General features: G+C 39.6%; 1 long non-coding RNA gene across 1 annotated transcript; it reads right to left on the reverse strand.

Moving 5' to 3' along the window:
* Positions 1 to 2761: 2761 nt before the first annotated feature.
* Positions 2762 to 3347, reverse strand: LOC130988267 (uncharacterized). The gene is made up of 3 exons (XR_009090036.1): positions 3255 to 3347; positions 3066 to 3112; positions 2762 to 2788 (listed from the first exon to the last, which is right to left on the reverse strand). It is a non-coding gene; the product is annotated as an uncharacterized LOC130988267 (long non-coding RNA).
* Positions 3348 to 6506: the final 3159 nt, after the last annotated feature.

Raw genomic sequence — 6506 nt, forward strand, 5'->3', positions numbered from 1 at the left:
TCTGTTCAGCCTACGTCACACCAATTTCGTGTGGATGGCTCGTCTGCCGATCAGCGCAGTCGAAACATGGCTCCTAATGCCAATCTTCCAGGGAAGAATTCTAATATTGTTCCAGCAAATAACCGCTCCCAACAGAAGACGGCTAACACACCTCTTCTCAAATCATATGTCGATATTACTGCGAATCGGACGCCGCGTCGTCCGGATGTTGCTGCACATCATTATCATGCTCTACGCCCTACAAAAGAAGGTGATCACTACTGTTTCAAGATGCCTACAGAGCTTCATTTGAAGCAGATTTCTGACCTTAATCATGCTTTGACGGGAAGGTTGTTGTTAAACAAATGGGAGACGCCCAAGCCTGCGTTGATGATTAAAAAGGAGCTTCAGAACATGTGGAATATCAGTTCGCCTTGGCAACTCATTCCTTTGGGTAAAGGATACTATACCATAGTCTTCCAGAACGCAGAGGATAAACAACGAGCTAAAGCCAAGTTGATTTGGGAAGTTTTTAATGGACATCTCCGCCTTCGCGAGTGGGCGAAGAACTTTGATCCGTTTAAAGAACTCTCGTCGTTGGCAAACGTTTGGATTCGTATACATTATTTGCCTATCGAATATTGGCATGCGGAGGTGCTGGCTGGAATTGCACGTTTCGTGGGCCATCCGCTGAAGATTGATGGTGCTTCGATTACTCGAGATTTCGGACAGTTCGCTCGTGTTCTTGTGGAGTTAGATATGTCCAAATCTCTCCCTACTACGCTTCTATTTGATGGGGGTGACTATTCTTTTCATGTTGAGTTTACTTACGAGTACTTACCGTATTATTGTTCCAAGTGTAAGATCACGGGGCATTCTCCCGATAAGTGTCGTAAAGCTAATCTGCCAGTGGAGGCTACTATGAAGCCGTCTGGAAAACAACAAGCAATAGCGAAACAATGGCAGGAGGTTTCTGAGCCAGGGATTTCTGGGGGTGAATCGATTCCGGTGGGGCTACAATCTGAACAGGTGCGGGCTTCACCAGCACATGGAAATAACTTGATACGACAAGAGGTTGTCGAGGAACAGCATGCGGTGCAGCAGAAGGTCTCATCATGCGCTGCAACCCTTATTGAGAATAGTTTTGCTGCTTTAGAGTCGAGTGAGCAGGTTGTGACGTCCCATGAGGATGTGAACGAGATGGATGACCGTATTTTGTCAGGGCCTGATTCGTTGGAAGTTGTGCTAGTCCCGGTAACTTCGGAGCATCAACTGGATGACAACGATGAGGATGTGGATGAGGATATAGAGATGGAGACACCGAATGGAGTCGTGAATCTTGCGAAGAATGTGGCAGCTGCTGCAGAGGAGGGCAATAGCTTGCGGAATGAAACTTTGGCGCTTAAGGATGCAGTGGCGGAGAAGCAGTCGGAGGTTGGGACAGATGGTTTTGTGAGTGAGCAGGTTCATTCTCCGATTCAAAAGGAGGTTGTTGGAGATAAGCAGTCCAATCCTACTCCGGAGGATATTGCTGGTCGTATAAGTCGGTTAGAGGAGCAGGTTAATCAAGGGATGTTATTGCTCTCGGAGCCGAAGCGCGGACGTGGCCGTCCAAAAGGCTCGGGAAAAGGAAGTGAGCTTGGTCATGCAGTTCCGACTGATAGCATTAAAAACCGCCTCATAAATGCGGAGGGTCTTGGATTTCAGCCGAGCAACTTCATTGTTGATCATAGTAGCAGCAACACGATGCGTACTATGAACAATATTGCGAACCTCCGTTGGTCGGATGTAATTGCCATGGAAAATGATCGCAACAAGGATGATTATCATTCCAATATGGATTTTAATATTTGATTGTTGGTTTTTGCGGTAACGTTTAGACTTTTCTGAGCATTTTTTTTTTTTTTTTCCGGACTCTTTTAGAGTCTCTGTTCCTTGCTTGCGTCTTGTGCATTCAAGGGTTTTTATTTCTTCTTTTTATATTAAACTTCCATTTCAGCAGCTACACACAAAATAACTATTAATTAGAACTAATTAGAACTAAAACACTAATTATAGTCACACACTTTTTTTCTCTTATTTTTCTCACAAAAGCAACAAATGAATATGAAAAAAAAAACAAAATAATTTGAAGAAAACAGAGCCGCACATATGAGAAAGCTAAAATAAAAATAATACTTATGTTGTTCGATTTTAATTAAAGGCCTATCTGATTAGCCAAGTATAATGTCCAAATTGGTAAATAAAATACCCTAATCTAGCAAAGTAATATGGAACGACAAAGACCAAAGGTCATATTCCGACAGTGAGAGCGAAGAGGGATTTCAACATAGAAGAGCACGACGATTGGAGAGCACGACTGAGAAACTTAAGTTGGAGAGCACGACTAAATTGAGCGTAGAGACATGGGTGATATGTAGGTTATTTCAATCGGAGGTATTTGAATAATAATTTTGTTCGTGTGATTGCGTTATTCTTTCAATAATCGATTGGATTTTTGAAAGTGTATTTATTTTATTTTTAATTTTATTTTTTTTATTTTGCAGTTGCAATTTCACCCTCTTTATACATCACGATGGAACATTTAAGGAAGCACAAGGCTTTGATGATATGGGTAAAAATGTAGGATTTTTTTTACCTTGGTATAGACAAGTTTGAGTTTTTTGATTTGAAGGAGTTAGTCGAGGGTTTAGGTTACTCAGGATGGGTTCAATAAACAGCTGAAACCATGTGACAACAAATTACAAATGCCTAATGAACCAAAGATATGAGAAAATAACTTACCGGAGCATCTTCTTCCATTTGCCGACTGCAAAACAAAAAACAACAGCAATATTAAAAAGTGCAAGAAAAATCTTAAAGGTCCATAGTACTCCTCAGTTACAAATCATAGCTAAAACATTAAAACTAAACATCCAGAAAACATTGGGCATGTTCAACTACCACTAACATTTTTCAAATGCATAGCAAATCGACAGTGACAGTGAACTCTCGACTCAAAATAACCACAAAGTGTACCGATTAAAACCTAATTAGACAAAACCGGATCGAACCCACCGAATAAGACGTATAACTTCAATACTTACCTCATTTTCACCGAAGATTCAACGAATGTAGAACTTCAACCAACCAACTGAAAAACAAAACTAGGATTTAAAGAGAACTCCAAAGAAGCAAAGCAAAAGAAAGAAAATTGATATTAAGCATGAAAAAGACAAGTGATATTACAAGTTTACAGCCTGAAAGCAATTAATTTGAAAGAACGACGAACTCACCAGTGACGAGTACGGGGGTTTTGTTAGCTAGGGTTTTATGGAGTGCCCTAATTTTCCCAATTCCGTTCGCGAATTAAATTGGTTTATTAACATATGTGGAGCCTGGGTGAGGCCGCACGTGTGAGTAGGTGTATTTGTTTTTCTAGTTGACGCGTGAGTAATTTTCTTTTGATAGGTAAATAAAATTAAGGGGGTGTGTTCGTTCAAGATTTTAATAGATTTTTACAAACTTTTAAAATCTAGGTGTATTTATTCAAAAGTGGCTGCAACATGCATCAGAAAATTATATTGTTACTTTATCAGATCTAAACATGCAGCAAAGTGGCTGCAACATGCATCAGAAAATTATAATGAAATGCATGTGGTTGCATGTGGTAGTACTATTTTCAAAGTAACAACAAGAAATCACATTTACAGGTGATATGTTGAGTCAATTATATAGCTAAATATTTTCTAAGCATGACAAGCATGGAAGCCAGCGATCGCTGGGTATTCAAATTTTAGCAAGCCAGCAGTCGCTGGGTGCTGAGTCCAGCTCTTGTTCAGAGCCAACGAGCGCTGGGATTTTTTGGGTTGAAATCCGTAAAATTCACGTCAAACTCTTGTTCAAATCCGTCAAAAATCTAGCAGACTCCTGTTTAGAATTCCAAAATACTCAAAGAATCTACGTGAAATCCATAGATTTTAAAAATTCGGAGACTTTTAAAATCTACAAAATTCCTGAACAAATACACCCCCCTAAAAAAACAACAACAGAATATATACGAGTGGTTTGATGGGAGTGATAAAATAATTTTATTTAATTAAATGGGCCCAATATCCATTTATAACATGGTATCAGAGCCAACCCAATCCAATGATGGGCCCCCCAATATCGTTGTCAACAGATGGCGTTTGGGATAGTCCACGCTGCGCGTGTGGGTGGTGTATTGAAGTGTCCCACATTGGATTGGAGATACCACTATCTCCAATCCAATGTGGGACACTTCAATACACCCCACGCACGCGCAGCGTGGACTATCCCAAACGCCATCTGTTGACAACGATATTGGGGGGCCCATCATTGGATTGGGTTGGCTCTGATACCATGTTAGAAATGGATATTAGGATAGTGGGGTTATGCTGTCGAAATTTTCTTAGATTCAAGTAATTTATTGTATTTGATTTATTTTTATTTTCAATTAGAATTTGCAAGAATGAGTGATAATCGATCGTGGATGTACGCGAGATACAATGATCGTGCTGCATTTGAAACGGGACTTGAGAGTTTCCTCGAGTTTGTGATAAATCAAACAGCGTATACAGATGGAATTGGTAACATTAGGTGTCCGTGTAGGAAGTGTAAGAATAAAGTCTTTGCATCTGTACCTACAGTCAGAGAACATGTTACTAGGCGTGGATTTGCCACAATTACACGAATGGGTGTTATCAAGGGGAAGCACCAGTGTATATGCCGGCAGAACATACTATAATGGATGAGGATGATGGGTCATACAGTAATTACCAAAGGATGGTGCATGATCATGCTGGACCTAGTAATTATCAAGATCCTTCAAATCTCGAGGAGCCGCCTAATCCTGACGCTCAACAAATTTATGACATGTTGAACGCAGCCGATAGTCCTCTATACCCAGACTGTGACACTTACTCACAGTTATCCTGGATGACACAGATGATGAGCATAAAGGTTGAAAATCACATGTCAGAGAGATGTTTTAATCATATATCTGAGATGGTTCAAAAGGCTTTACCGAAGGATAACAACTGCCCTGACAGCTTTTACAGTACGAAGATAAATCTGCGCGGGTTGGGTTTGCCAATAGAGAAGTTCGATTGTTGCGTTAATAATTGCATGTTGTATTGGGGGGACGACAGTGAGCTAGAGAGTTGTAATTTTTGTGGTGCATCACGATATAAGGAGAACTTGCGTGCATCTGGAAGCCGCCGAAAGAAACGTGTGGCCGCCAAACAGATGCACTACTTTCCTTTGATGGCATGCGACTTCAATAAACGTGTGGCCGCCAAACAGAAACGTGTGGCCGCCAAAGGTTGTTTGCATCTGCGGCAACAGCCGAAAATATGCGATGGCATGCGACTTCAATAGAAGATGGGATCATGCGCCACCCAGCAGACTCTCCGGCATGGAAACTACTTTGATCCTCTTTGTATGATTTTGATTATAAATTATGCGTTCTTTGTTAGTTGCTTTCCAATAATGAAAACCACAATATAATTTTATTATTATCTTTTACCTCGATATTAAATTGTTAGACTTTTACTCGTTTTTTGTTTAATTACTATTGCTTTTTTCGAATTATTTGATGAAATACTTTTTGTCGTAATAAAAAGTAATTATTGATATGAAAAAATGTAACGTTTCAAAATTATTACATTTTTTTTATATTTATTACTTTTATTAATGAGAACTTGTAATTTTAGTTATTTCGTTAAGTAATTATTATAGTAAGAAAAAATATCCAATGATATAAAAAAAATTAATGTTATTTTTATTAACGAGAACTTGTATTTTTAGCTATTTGGTCAAGTAATTATTGCCTAGAAAAAGTAATTATTGATAGGAAGAAATGTAATATTTCAAAATTATTACTTTTTTCACGACAATTATTCTTTTTACTCATGGGAACTTGTACTTTAAATTATTTGCTTAAGTAATTATTATCGCAAGAAAAAGTAACCATTGATATAAATAAATGTAATATTTTTAGAAATGTAGAAATAAATGAAATAATAATAATAATAATTATAGTCTTAATTTTTGAAGGGCCTTTCATTTTAGGATGGGGCCGAGGAGCCTGTGGAGGATAATGCCACAGATATTGTCTCAGAGATTGTTCCACCCCAACAACTAACGGATACTGCTACTGTACCTGAGATTGATATTGTCAACCCGACGCACTGTAGCAGTCCAGATCTGGTTTTGTTTGTGACGCTAGGAAATGCGACGATGGAGGATCCCCCCATAACTCGCGGCCGAGGGCGACCGAAAGGGGCTACCAAGAAGGGGAAGATTCCTGATTCCTCTAGCAAACACCGACTCCGGCGTATAATCAAGAATGGTATGTCTTCGAATTTTCAAAAAGCAGCAGGCCGTGCTGCTGGTGCCGTTTTGCAGGGCGCCGTTCTTGACACTCCGTCGCCGATGGAGTTCTTGAATAAGGTGCAACATGCTCAGGCTGGAGGAGCGATTCTGCAAAACTTTGTGATTCACTCCTCTTCCGACGCAGCTCGAAC

This window comes from Salvia miltiorrhiza, chromosome 6 (assembly GCF_028751815.1).
Source record: "Salvia miltiorrhiza cultivar Shanhuang (shh) chromosome 6, IMPLAD_Smil_shh, whole genome shotgun sequence".
Classification (NCBI taxonomy): Eukaryota; Viridiplantae; Streptophyta; class Magnoliopsida; order Lamiales; family Lamiaceae; genus Salvia; species Salvia miltiorrhiza.